This window comes from Schistocerca nitens, chromosome 6 (genome assembly GCF_023898315.1).
Source record: "Schistocerca nitens isolate TAMUIC-IGC-003100 chromosome 6, iqSchNite1.1, whole genome shotgun sequence".
NCBI lineage: Eukaryota > Metazoa > Arthropoda > Insecta > Orthoptera > Acrididae > Schistocerca > Schistocerca nitens.
Window position 1 is genome coordinate 14753293 of NC_064619.1, and position 15505 is coordinate 14768797.

Here is a 15505-nt window from a genome sequence, read left to right on the forward strand (position 1 = left end):
ATCACTGGGGACCTAAAATATGCCGGCCGATGTGGCCGAGCGGTTCTAGACGCTTCAGTCTGGAACCGCGCCACCGCTACGGTCGCAGGTTCGAATACTGCCTCGGGCATGGATGTGTGTGATGTCCTTAGGTTAGTTAGGTTTAATTAGTTCTAAGTTCTAGGGGACTGATGACCTCAGATGTTAAGTCCCATAGTGCTCAGAGCTATTTGAACCATCTGAAACCTAAAATATGATAAGATTGTCATCCTGGTCAATGTTCATGGTAATCTGATTGATTGGGTCCAAAACATCACACAACTACTTCTGACCTGAACTACATTTTTCACACACTGTGTGTTAAATGCCTTTCTGCACCTTCCATCGTTTAGAAAGACACAAGATTGTGAATCATCATACCACATTAACATGCACCTCCAGTCAGCTACTGTCCACAATCTGAGGTATTTGGCTCATTGAATGCATGCAGCTTGATGTGCCACTGTCAGGAACACCCTTCTGTATGGTACCCCTATCCGATTTGTTCAGTTCTCTTGGCACTGTTCTGTCAGAAAGTAGTGGAGATGGACTGCATTCACTGACTGCAGCAGTTCCTGTCATGTTGGAAACAGGATGTCACTGACAAGGCTTGACACTCATCACTGATCCCTGTCAGATGGAGTCAACTGTTCTTAAGCTATATTACCGTGCTGGGAGTGGTACATCATTAATTATAGATGATGTCGAACAGTCTGAGTGCATACAACAACGAATAGGGCAACTTCATGCACAGTGCGTCACGGTGATATTCCATTACGGTAGCTTCTTTCTACCATTCTGCGCTTCTCCATGTCGACCCACCTTACTGCGCTAATTCTATAAAGTCGATTAACCCATACACACCACTCCTCTGACTTACATGTGTTGGACAAATATATCGAAACACTGTTAGAAATGCGTGCTTGAATATAAATGCAAATGCTAGCCAAGCCTGCAGTTTTCGCTGTGGTATTCGATCACGAATGGCATTTGTGCAATGTCCTCAATAATACAGCAGTCAAGTCCAAGACTCCCACAATAAGTCAGGAGAGGGTTGGGCAGGATGTGGTGATGAGGACCTTTCTGCACTGGAGAAAATGACACATTTATTAAGCAGTAATACATTATTGTCTTCCAAAGTGCCGCACCACAGCTGGGCTGGCAGAGTGGAGACCTCATCAGTAGAGGAGGGCCAGTACGCACTCTACTTGTGATTCCATTATTGCAGAGAAGCATCAGGTGGCGGCGGTTACGTCACGGGGCAGCCATCGACCTGTGGACGCAGGCTCCCTCGAACTCTACGTATAGATCTCCGAAGTGCTCTCGCTGTTGATTTACACACAAGAATCACGCCCCAATGTCCACCTGCAGTATTCTCTGACCTGCAGTGGTCGGCTCTCAGCCCCCGCTTAGTAGATACAAGACTGCAGCATCAGTGTCGGCCTCAGGAATGGAATGAGCAGGAGCAGTGGCTCTCCCTCCAGAAGGCGGATGACTGACAGCACCCTGGGCACACAGGTTAAGCCTTCATCAGGCCTGCAGAGTGACGGCGGCCTCCGCATCCCATCAGCGTTGCCAGTGCAGCTCTGGCATCAGCAGCGTCCTTCCAGCCGGACTCATGGCTCCAAAGACGAAGGACGACAGCCAGGCACGCCGAGGGTCTACCTTCATGGCTTCACCTCTCACTGGACAGCTGCAACTGAGACAAGGGCTGAGGCTATGCTCTGGGCAGTCAAGAATCTGCACTCAGAAGTTAGACATTTGTTAAGAAGTGAGTGTTATCTATGTTGCTGTATGCTGTGGGAGTGGCAGTTATATCAAATATCCTGGTTTTACATTCACTGTCAGGTCTTCTAGTGACTTCTGACTTCCGCAACTGCACCAGAGGCTCTTTTCTGCTGGTTTGGCACCTGATTACTTGTTACTGCGTTGTACCTAAGCCTCCTTATGACACTCTGCTTTGTCACTGGTATGACGGTATCTGTCACATTCTATGATGTTATTATGCTTCGCTTGCAGACTTGGGCACTAGGTCATCCCCCTGTGCTGTAATAGTTTCCGTGTCTGCCCCAGCTCGCTCAGCATTTTCCCCTGGCTGGCGGTCTGCTAGTCACCGACACAGGCCGTTCCGCTTCTGGGAGCTGACAGGGAAGGACTTGGACGAATTTTTTAGTGTCTGCAGGAGACACTAACCTGGGGCGCAACAATACGGTGCAAGTATCAGACGTGGTCAGAAAAGTGTTACGGTGTCCCGTGTAGCATTATGTCGCAGATAGTTGATTTAGAACAGGGGTCTCCAAACTTTTTAGTCCGCGGGCCACATTGAGTCCTCCACGAAGTCATAAGGGCCAAGATCTACCTAGTGGGATTAAAGAACCCTAGCACTCCATGATCACAGTAATGTAAGGCTAAAGGAGAGATGAAATCGCAAAAACGTAAGGTTGTGGGAATAGCTAGCACTGAAACGAACTACGATTTTTCTTTATTTACATAATTTTGATTGGTGGACGTACCTGACCGAATTTTTGGCATATTTTATTCTGGCGAATTTCACCGACAAAAAAGTATGTCACTGCACATTCTTCACGAAAGCGTCCTGCAAAGTTAAGGAAATCTCAAAATCATTGTTAGCAGCACTACTACTGCAAGACGTAACAGAGGTAGAGTATGTCAACGCATTGTTATTTCAAGCAGCGCAACAATACGTTTAGTTATGTAGTCTTGTAGCGAGTAGCAGAGCCATAGCATATGTTTCATAGTTCTGTTGCGTGATTGTCTCTATGTTGCGAGTGTCTCACGAGTTTTTTAGTGTCTTATGCGCTTTACTAGTAGGTGTGGGACAATTCAAAGTTTGAATTCGAAGAGACAAGGAAAATCTGAAAATCGAAATACGTAAGGAAAGTGAAACCTTGCTTAAGAAGTATCTTCCATAATGATTCATTACTAAGGCTAGTCGCCGAAGTGGCGTCCATTTGAAAGACTTGCACCAGACTCGTGAGTAGAATAAAATGCAAAGAATTTTTTTACTTAAATTGTTTTCGCCAAACTAGTCTGTTAACCTTTTTTTTTTTTTTTTTACTATCGCACGGAGAATGGTCTGTCTGTTTATTGTGGATAGCCGCAAGTTAAATCATGACCTTCCGCTTTGTAAAGATAGAGCTCCGGCAATGTCGCGGTGTATTGGTCACGATGGGCCTCGAAACTGAATTGCTGGCAGTATAGGCACCACCTCAAATATTTGGCGGGTCGGATACCAGGGATGTCCGGCCAGCTAACGCGGGCCGGTTTGCCGGCCCTCGCGGGCCGTAGTTTGGAGACCCCTGATTTAGAGCGTTGAGAAATTGTGGGTACTCTTGTGGTGGGCGCTTCCGTACTCAAGGTAGCTGTAATGTTTGGTATTTCAAGAGGTACTGTATCGAAGATTTATATCGTATACGTGGAAAAAACATGGTCGATCAAGTCACAACGCGGACGAAAGTTTTCCAGACGGTCACTGAAGAGGATAGTGTGTGAATGAAAAATATCGGAACGACAGCCGCAAAAGTCAATGAAGAACTGAATGTCTCATTCGAAATCCCTGTCATCACCAGGACAACATGAAGGGAGATCCAGAATCAGGTAACTGCAAGACGACCTGAAACTTCAGTGATGCAAAAGGTCATAACAGGACTACGTAGTGCCGAAGCCGCATAACTTGGGCTATGGAGCAACGGAAGGAGTTAATTTGGTCAGATGAGTCCTATTTCTCCCTGTTTCCCATTTCTGGTCGAAATTGTCTCCCAAGAATGAAACATAGTGGGGGTTTGGTGACGATTTGGCCAGCCATATCGTGGTATTCTGTGGAATCCATGATTATTTTGCAAATGTCGCATTACTGCCAAGCATTATGTGAACATTTTGGCTGATCATCTCTATTCCGTGTTCACTTCCATAAAATTCGATCCCTTGTCCCGATCTGTCAGGGCATTATCTGAGTCCTGTCAATGATTGTCAGACCATTTATTTTGTATTTCATGTAATAAATTGATTTAATTGAGGCCCCTGTTTAATTTCGTAGACAATCTAACTCTTATCATTGTTTCACAATGGTGATGATGTGTTCCAAGAGGAAAGGACCCGTATTCATACAGCTCTCATTGACCAGGACTGTTTTTGTGAGCACTAGGATGAATGGTCGCATCTCCCCAGGCCGGCACGGTCACCAGATCTCAATATTGAGGAGACTTTGAGGTCTACTTTGGAGAGTAGAGTGCGTGACCGCTTGGTTTTTCAAAATTATGAAGTTTATTTTTCGTCAAAATGGCTTATCCCGTACGCACATACTAGTCTTACTAGGTGAGTTTGGAGGAAATGGAACAGCCCAAGCAGTTATATTAAATGGACCTATATTCTTCCGTGGTTGTAGGGTGAACTTTACATTGGATGTTGCTACTGGAAATTAGTGGTTGGAATACCCTAACCACGTCGTTACCTAAACTGGTCGTTATTTTACAGGATGAATGATATCACAGTCTCATGAAAACCATACACAACTTGTATTTAGCCATTCCGAGATGACTGGAAGCTGTTTCGAACACCGACTGGTTTCTTATACAGTATTAGGAATGGTAATGTGATGTGCCTTTCGTGTTCCCCTATTTTTGGCCACTCCAGTGGTGGAGAGTGACATGGCGGTCAAGTAGAATTTCTGTACCATACACGGCGCTCGAAAGCGTCCACTCTATTTGTTTAAGGGTGCAGCTAACATTCTGCTAGTAAATTTTTACAATACAGTTAATATCTAAGTTTCAGTCCATAGGCAAAAGGGTTTTCAGTGAACAGTTTGAATATTACATTGACTTCTGGTACAAAATTGTATGTTCAGTATATAACTTCAGTGGAAAAATGTTATCAACTTACTGAGATCAACGGACAGGTAAATGTGGAAGTGAGGATCCATTGATCGAGACCGGGCCAAATATCTCACGAAATAAGCGTCAAAGGAAAAAACTGCAAAGAACGAAACTTCTCTATCTTGAAGGGGGGAAACAGATGGCGCTATGGTTGGTCCGCTAGATGGCGCTGCCATAGGTCAAACGGATATCAACTGCGTTTTCTTTTTAAGTAGGAACCTCCATTTTTTATTACATATTCGTGTAGTACGTAAAGAAATATGAATCTTTTACTTGGACCACTTTTTCCCTTTGTGATAGACGGCGCTGTAATAGTCACAAACATATCGCTCACAATTTTAGACGAACAGTTGGGTGGTACGTTTGAACATTTTATTTCGGTCGTTCCAATGATACATGTACCTTTGTGAACTTGTCATTTCTGAGAACGCATGCTGTTACAGCGTGATTACCCGTAAATACCTGCCGGCCGCGGTGGTCTCGCGGTTCTAGGCGCGCGGTCCGGAACCGCGCGACTGCTACGGTCGCAGGTTCGAATCCTGCCTCGGGCATGGATGTGTGTGATGTCCTTAGGTTAGTTAGGTTTAAGTAGTTCTAAGTTCTAGGGGACTGATGACCACAGCTGTTAAGTCCCATAGTGCTCAGAGCCTGTAAATACCACATTAATGCAATAAATTCTCAAAATGATGTCCGTCAACCTCAATACATTTGACAATACGTGTAACGACATTCCTCTCAACAGCGAGTAGTTCGCCTTCCGTAATGTTCGCACATGCATTGACAATGCGCTGACGCATGTTGTCAGGCGTTGTCGGTGGATCACGATACCAAATATCCTTCAACTTTCCGCCGTGCGGGCCATGAAATATCCAGCTGTCATGAAATATGCTATTCAATACCGCTTCAACCGCAAGCGAGCTATGTGCCGGACATCCATCATGTTGGAAGTACATCGCCATTCTGTCATGCATTGAAAGATCTTGTAGTAACATCGGTAGAACATTACGTAGGAAATCAGCATACATTGAACCATTTAGATTGCCATCGATAAAATGGGGGCCAATTATCTTTCCTTCCATAATTCCGCACCACACATTAACCCGCCAAGGTTGCTAACGTTCCACTTGTCGCAGCCATCGTGGATTTTCCGTTGCCCAGTAGTGCATATTATGCCGGTTTACGTTATCGCTGTTGGTAAATGGCGCTGCCTCGCTAAATACAACGCGTGCAAAAAATCTGTCATCGTCCCGTAATTTCTCTTGTGCCCAGTGGCAGAACTGTACACGACGTTCAAAGTTGTCGCCATGCAATTCCTGGTGCATAGAAATATGGTACGGCTGCAATCGATGTTGATGTAGCATTCTCAACACCGACGTTTTTGAGATTCCCGGCTCTCGCGCAATTTGTCTGCTACTGATGTGCGGATTAGCCGCGATAGCAGCTAGAACACCTACTTGGACATCATCAATTGTTGCAGGTCGTGGTTGACGTTTCACATGTGGCTGAACACTTCCTGTTCCATTAAATAACGTAACTATCCGGCGAACGGTCCGGACACTTGGATGATGTCGTTCAGGATACCGAGCAGCATACATAGCACACGCCCGTTGGGCATTTGGATCACAATAGCCGTACATCAACACGATATCGACCTTTTCCGAAATTGGTAAACGGTCCATTTTAACACGGGTAATGTATCACGAAGCAAATACCGTCCGCACTGGCGGAATGTTACGTGATACCACGTACTTATACGTTTGTGACTATTACAGCGCCATCTATCACAAAGCTAAAAAAGTGGTCCAAGTAAAACATTCATATTTCTTTAAGTACACACGAATATGTGATAAAAAATGGGGGTTGCTACTTTTAAAAAAAACCGCAGTTGATATCCGTTTGACGTATGGCAGCGCCATCTAGTGGGCCAACCATAGTGCCATGTGTTTTCCCCCTTCAAGATAGACAAGTTTCGTTCTTTGTAGTTTTTTCGTTTGATGCTTATTTCGTGAGATATTTGGCCATATATATGGCCAAATATCTCACGAAATAATTATATATATATATATATATATATATATATATATATATATATATATATATATATATAGAGAGAGAGAGAGAGAGAGAGAGAGAGAGAGAGAGAGAGGGAGGGAGTGCGCATTCCACGAAGAGAGAGGGAGGCTTTAAGCGGCGTCGCGGAGAGTCGGAATGATTGGGAGGAGAGAGGAGGGAGAAGGTTCGCTGCAGAGAGAGAAAGTAATGAAATATACAATTCAATAAAGCAAAGCACTCAGCAAACAGCGCTTTACATTTCAAACGAGAATATCCATCGATGTTGAGTAGTATTCTCGTCCGAGCGTTTCGATCACGATCGTTGGCACTGGGTTTATTCGCTTAGTAATCGTTTGTGTGTCCGCTCAGGGATTCGGTGTTATTTAAAACCAGAGGTGAAAGCTCCGCTGCTGTTGAAACCTCAGAGCGCCAGTGCGTGCATCCGACAGACAATTAACGAAAATGGAACGTCAAACAGGCTGACATGTTAGTGATCCTGAACGCAAAATAAATAAAGATCTCTGTGTATATCTGAAATTAATGCTCACCTCCGCAGTTTCTCTACATAAACATCAGAACTTTTTATTCGGCTGTCACTATTGGATTCGACATTCATGTACGTCATTCAGTATTTCTGCTTCGTTTCATTTCAATCTTCCGTAGTTAAAATACATTTTATTTCCTTATTTTATTAGTCGGGAACCAGTTTTCACACTGTGTGGCGTTCTTTCAGTGTAAAACAGACAGATTTCAGGTGGTGGTGGTTACTTTCTGTTTGGTTCCAGAACGACAAAAACTGCTTAACTAAGTTGTTATGGTCTACCTCTTACCATGTCTATCTGCAATAAATACATACTGATCCCACTAGTTCTCTCTACAGTAACAATGCATGGCCATCTTGAGCAGGGGAGAGAGTTGAACCATGGAAAGCTTTTCACACTTCCGCCTCTGCTAACAGACATTTAATAGATTTTCTTATACAGTTGTTAAATGACTGCATTCACTTTTTGTTCGTTGCAGTCTTTCTCTGAAATTACAAAAATTACATTGCAAAATTACGGTTTTTGCAAGTGTGAAAACGTGTTGGAAGATACAGTATGGTCATGTACCTAGAAACAAATATGCTATTGAAAGTTAAAGGCTTTGCAATCCAGCAAAAACATGTCACTACTGTATTTCGTAATCTGTTTCTTACAATATCATTCCACAACACACTGTTACGCTACTGTCTTCTTTTTGTTTCGAAAACTGTCCCGCATCTGATGTCAAACCTGAAATAAAAAGACAAATCAAATCGGAATAAATTAAACCGTATTGATAAACGGAATATGAAGCAGTGCCAGTGGTTGGTAGTAGTTAACTATGTATATTACAATTTCCTATACTTAACTGCATTAAAGCTAAATACAAAGCCTCTAACAAAGCACCTTGCACTTTGCTGTAGGCAAGGGGGTCATAAAAAACCGGCAGGTAAACAACCCTGGCAGAATCGGCAAAAGGCCGGCAAGCACACGGAGGATAGTCATATTGGACTGTGTTTTTATGTGAGAGGACTTGGCACCGGACGCAATAGAAGTCACAATGCAGACTGTATCTCCAGTCTGTGTGGGGGCAGCGAGCTGCGTGGTCTGGGAAGCTACTACTCTACATCTACATCCATACTCCGCAAGCCACCTGACTGTGTGTGGCGGAAGGTAACTTGAGTACCTCTATCTGTTCTCTTTTCTGTTCCAGTCTCGTATTGTTCGTGGAAAGAAAGATTGTCGGTATGCCCCTGTGTGGGCTGCTCTCCGTTGGATCTCCTCTATCAACCCTATCTGGTACGGATCCCACACTGCTGAGCAGTATTCAAGCAGTGGGCGAACAAGCGTACTGTAAACTACTTCCTTTGTTTTCGGACTGCATTTCCTTAGGATTCTTCCAGTGAATCTCAGTCTGGAATCTGCTTTACCGACGATCAACTTTATATGATCATTCCATTTTAAATCACTCCTAATGCCTACGCCCAGATCATTTATGGAATTAACTGCTTCCAGTTGCTGACCTGCTATACTGTAGCTAAATGATAAAGAATCTTTCTTTCTATGTATTCGCAGCACATTACACTTGTCTACATTGAGATTCAATTACCATTCCCTGCACCATGCGTCAATTCCCTGCAGATCCTCCTGCATTTCAGTACAATTTTCCATTGTTACAACCTCTCGATATACCACAGCATCATCCGCAAAAAGCCTCAGTGAACTTCCGATGTTATCCACAAGGTTGGTTATGTATATTGTGAATAGCAACGGTCCTACGACACTCCCCTGCGGCACACCTGAAATCACTCTTACTTCGGAAGACTTCTCTCCATAGAGAATGACATGCTGCGTTCTGTTATGTAGGAACTCTTCAATCCAATCACACAGTTGGTCTGATAGTCCGTGTGCTCTTACTTTGTTCATTAAACGACTGTGAGGAACTGTATCGAACGCCTTGCGGAAGTCAAGAAACACGGCATATACCTGGGAACCCGTGTCTATGGCTCTCTGAGTCTCGTGGGCGAATAGCGCGAGCTGAGTTTCACACGACCGCCTTTTTCGAAACCCATGCTGATTCCTACAGAGTAGATTTCTAGTCTCCAGAAAAGTCATTATACTCGAACATAATACGTGTTCCAAAATTCTGCAACTGATAGACGTTATGAGTTTGGTGAGACCCAGCCACAACTGCGAGGCGAACTGCATGAAAATCGGCTCATTTTTAATTATGTTCAGTAATTCAGTCTTGGCTTTGAATACTTGCTGCCAGAGGTTCAGCATGCTTTCAGCTCCGACTGAGTATGGAAACGCGTATCCTTGTGTAGTGCTTTCTATCTTTGTACTGTAATCTTTGGCAGTCAAGGTACAGCTTACACGAATTTAATTGTTTCATACAGACACGAGTTCATTTGAATCACATTCCGGATCCCTTGATCCAGTTTGCCAATTCATTAGCTTATTACTGTCAGTGATTGTTAAGCCATTTGTTTTGCAATGTCTTGTAATAAACTGAGCTAACTTGTTTAATTTCGTAGATGACCGAACTCCTTTATCACCGTTTGGGTGGGAAGCGATTTAATTATGTCAGACTACTGCGCCATTTTAATATACCCAATTAAAGATTGATATTTCTAAACCACCACCACCACCCACAAACACCTAAAGAGACAGCTTACAGCCACAATTTTCAGTGGGTGAAATCAAACTATGTAGAAAAAATGATCGAAAACCACGTACAAGTTAAATAAATTTTGAAACTGAGGCTACTAGGAACTGACAAAAAAAAATTCCATTTTCAACACTGGTAACGTTTTAAAGACTTTAACGAAACTCGGGTTACTTGCAAATATCACATGTTCCATTGAAAAATACCTTCTTCAAAGTCAAGGCAAGCCTTGTTATGGCTTCAGCGTCCACGTGTTACGTAACAGGTTTATTACTTGCTATAAATTTCAATAGCTTAAAAATTAACAATATATTCCAAATAGCTTTAATACGTTACACAGCACTTGTAGAAAGCAAAATGTTTAAAAACGCTGCACAAAACACAATCTCATGTCTAGCAACAACCAAAACTGTATAAAATGACGGAAACTTCTTGTGGTGGTCTCTATTGCGGATTCTTTCATGTGATTCTAAAACTACTTATTAGATTGAAATACCCACCAAAAAACATGACACGATATGCGCGCATGGTTTTCGACTTATGGATGTTCGAGTCTGGCTGTTAGTTGTGCGCAGATAGACAAATGCTCCTTGGTTCAAGTTTTCCCTGGAGTGAAGAGTTTTACTTTTTATTTTCAGACAATTATCAAAGTTCAAAAATGAAAAAAATGGTAAGGTGACCGCTCGCGATAAACGGGAAATGTGGGTTCAAGTCCCGGTCCGACAAAAATTTTCATTGTCGTTGTTTAATTCTGCAGGTGAGGGTTTTAATGAAAGACCATGATGTTTTCCTAGGTACACTATCCTCAAGTAACAACACCCTATCCTAGTAAGTTATACCACCTGCCACAGTATTCCTTGTGTTCACTACATTATATCTCCCATTGTTACTCTTCTAGTGTCTCAGTTTTACAGTTTAAATGAAAAAAATGCTAATTTCAAAGAAAGTACTATGTTTTTGTACTTATTATATGTCTGCCACAAAAGAATAAAATGAGGCTGCTGTGAAGAAAAGGAGCATTGGTGGGAAAGGAACTTTGTGGAAGTAGACTTGTATACGATGAAAAAGAAGTTGGAATTGGGTCAGGACCACGTTGACGCCCACTGCAGAAAATACTTTCGTATGGGATATCTAACCAAGTTTGCGACAAGGCCCAAAATTTCTTGAAACGTGTACGCTGCACCTTATCCTTGACAGTGATTCACCTACAGTCACTCAAGTCACGTCTGGCGTTTCACAGGGAAAATGTAATATGCCCCTCACTGGCAGCTAGGTGTATAAAGTAGTGCACTCCACAAAATGCAAAAAATGTAGTAGCCTCTGACTGCTCAATTTTAATGGACGACAATCGGAGTCCCTCATATTATACAAATACCTGGAAGTGCCGAAGTGTAGAAGTATGAAGTGAAATAATGGCATAAAGTTAACTGTAGATGAAACAGAAAGAAGGGTTAGTTGAAATGGTAGAATACTGAGAAACAGCAGGTCCTCAATGAAAGATATCACTTAAACTCGAAGCCTTAGAGAAGTACTTGTGTGTCGAATACTGGGTATCACTCAGTTGTATGGGATCAGGAATGAAGGTTAGAGCGAGGATGTCAATGGAGACATAGAACAAGGAAGGATGAAGCAGGGGCAGGGACAAAAACTGGACGTGCCTTTTCAAAGGTACCAGTCAGGCATTCGCTTAATCGATTCGGGCAAACCACGTAAACCCTGAAGCTGGGTGACCAGATAACCGCATCCTGCGGGATGCGAGTCCAGTGCCTTAACCATTCCACTGTTTTTCTCGGCGGATCCATATTAAGGAGAAGGGACGTTCAGCGCATACCAAACAGTGTGGCTTGACTTTTCATAGGTTGGCGGAAGAGTGTAACAGAAATACTGAAAGACCTGGACTGGTGGGCATTCAAACGAAGGCATTACATATCTTGCTAAATCTGCTAATAAAATTCCATACATTGTGTTCCGTGACTGAAGCGATGATAACTTTGCCGCTCCTTACGTATCTACCCTCTAAGGCTCTTAAAATAAAGTGAATAATAACTTGCACATAGACGTACAGACTAATAATCAATCGTTTCGTCCGTGAGCGGTTTGGAAGAAACTTCTGTAAACGGTACAACATAATCGATCCTTGCCACACACTTGGTAGTGACTCAAAAATTTTCCTGTAGGGGGAGTGAATGAGGTGTGTTGATGAACTATTCATATGTGGGCATCGAATTTGTTGACATTCTATAGTCGATGTATTCGATCTATTTGCGTTACTATAATTACTAACAGCTGTTTTCATTAGCACACACGTTTCATTTAGAGGTGAAACACAGAAGAAGTGATTACAGAATAACTAAGTTTTCACAAATCTATTTTTAAAATTTGTTGTTTAATGTTATTTTTTCGAAAATTGACATGGTGAGGGCAGGGTTGTGTGAAAATACAAGCTAACGTTTACAATAAAGGGAAAACAGCACCCTTCAACAATTTTCCTCCAAATGGACATAACCACGAATTATATTGTAATAATGTAACCAACTACCAAAGATATGATCTGAATTAGTTTTGTAAGTAACAGAAAACTAATTGAGTCTTTATCTTGGGGAACACTTAGTTGAAATTTCAGCTCTTCGCTAGACTGAGCTTTGAGTTATCATTCTCTATAATAGCCGGCATAAACTGCTGAGAATACAACAAATATGTTTCATGTTATAGTGAACTGTTACTTGTATTTACGATGGCAACTATATTAATAATGATCTACACTTGCAGACATGCTCGGAAGCCATCATACAGCGCATGGCGGAGGGAACCCCGTGTCAATGTTCGTTGTTCCTTTCCCTGCTCAAGTCACAAACGGAGCGTAGGAAAAACGACTGCCTGTATGCTTCGGTACGACTCATGATTTCTCCTATCACTCTTCACGGACTGTATCGCGAGGTGTATGTTGGTGGCAGTAGGTTTACTCTGTTGTCTATCGCAAATTTTGGTTCTCTAAACTTTCTTAACTGTTCTAGTTCTGCAAGGTTCGCAGGAGAGCTTCTGTAAAGTTTCGAAGGTAGGAGACGAGGTACTGGCGGAAGTAAAGCTGTGAGTACCGGGCGTGAGTCGTGCTTCGGTAGCTCAGTTGGTAGAGCACTTGCCCGCGAAAGGCAAAGGTCCCGAGGTCGAATCTCGGTCGGGCACACAGTTTTAATCTGCCAGGAAGTTTCATATCAGCGCACACTCCGCTGCAGAGTGAAAATCTCATTCTGGAAATTTCTTAACTGTGTTTCGGAAAAAGAATTGCCTCCCTCCGGGGATTCTCGACTGAGCTCGCGGAGCACCTCCGGAATGCTCACGTGTCGATCGAAATAAGGTACGCTAGAGGAAATACAGCAGTGATAATACTATCGATGACAGTGCTGTTAAAACAGAGTTACTAAACACATCATTCCGAAATTTCTCCACCAAAGGAGACGAAGTAAATATTCCAGAATCCGAATTAAGAACAGTGTAAGGAGTGTGTCAGAACTCTCCATTACATTGATTAAATATTACATTGAGTATCGAAAACAACATAGCCAGCTTAAGGCTATTCTTTGCATTGGGAAAGAAGGGAGCATGATTCTAAGCATTGTTGTGAGACGAGTCAGTATTGTTGGTCGAGAGCTCGGAGACAGAAAATGTGTCATGCTGCCCTCACGTCGGAGATGGAAGATATTACCACACTCGATGCCTGATTTCATTTATATGGCCAGGAGAGGTTTAGATGGCTTAACTACGCTTGAAGATGAAATTCAAGGAAAATTCGCAAGCATAGCGTAGAAAGCAATTGCCAGGTTGCTCGTGATTGTTAATCCGAGTTTGCAATAATCCCACGTTTTGCTTGTCAGTTAGAGAAGCCTCTTTATGCTGCAAATAACAATAATTATTCTCCACATCTAATTCATAAATATGCTGTGGTTATTAAATGTTAATGTAACTTTGAAACTGAATAAATTTGTTAAATCTGGCACTCAGTCATTATTGAACTTATGTCATTCTCAGTCATTTCGCCATTATTAATACTTCTCAAACTATATTATTGGTCATGAAGAGTTCTGAAGTTTTCATATAGACTTAATTTACGAAATCCCTTCCTAAAGTTATTTATTAGTTAATTCCTTTTTATTAAATTCATTCTCAGCTTTAGCCGCTACTGCTGCGTGCTGCTACGAATTGCTGTAAACCACTTGGAAGAAGGTAGCCATATAAAGAGGTGAGTGCAAATCTTAGGGCCAAAACAGAGGCACTGACACACCACAACATATCATGTTCTCTAATCCAGTAAATTCCTTTGCACAAGCCAGATTGAGTATCACTTGTAAATTCACATTCAAATACACAGTCAGATAGTTTATCCAAATGTTACATTCAAGTTTTTCATGTAACCTTCTGTAGAAGGCTTACATGACAGTGAAACTGACACTCATACAATACACACACAGTATTATGCAGGTTAGATTGCGATTAATGGTAGCTCAGGTTGCTTATCAAGTCCATTTTGACAGTTCAACATAGGCTATATATTTGTTGTAGGTGAGTTACAACAGCTGCCAACATGAGTAACTTAGAATTAGATATCCTTGGAGTAGTGAAGCAACTTAAATCGGTTAAAAATGCAAGTCTTCCGGTCTGGACTGTATACCAACCAGGTGCCTTTCAGAGTATGATGACGCAACAGCTCCATACTTAACAAGCATGCACAGCCGCGCTCGACGAAATATCTGTACCCAACGACCGGAAAGTTGCACAGATCACACCAATATTCAAGAAAGGCAATAAGAGTGTACACTAAATTACAGACCTATATTATTAACATCGATATGCAACAGCATTTTGGAACACATATTGTGTTCGAACGTTATGAATACCTTAAGAGAACGGACTATTGACATGCAGTGAACATTGATTTAGAAAACATCGTTTTTGTGAATCATAACTAGCTCTTTACTCACAAGAAGTGTTCAGTGCTATTGACTAGGGTTTCAAATGGATTCCGTGTTTCTAGATTTCCAGAGGGCTTTTGACATTGTACCTCACAAGCGGCTTGCAATCAAATTGCTTGCTTATGGAATATCGTCTCAGTTATGCTACTGGATTCTTGATTTCCTGTCAGAGGGGTCACAGTTCGTAGTATTTGACGGAAAGTTATCGAGTGAAACAGAAGTGTTTTCTGGTTTTCTGCAAGGTAGAGTTATAGGCCCTGTGTTGTTCCTTATCTCGTCAAGATTAAAGTGACAATTTGAGCAGCTGTCATAGGTTGTTTGCAGATGATACTGCCATTTATCGTCTAGTAAAGCCATAAGAAGATGAAAACCATTATTGCAAAACGA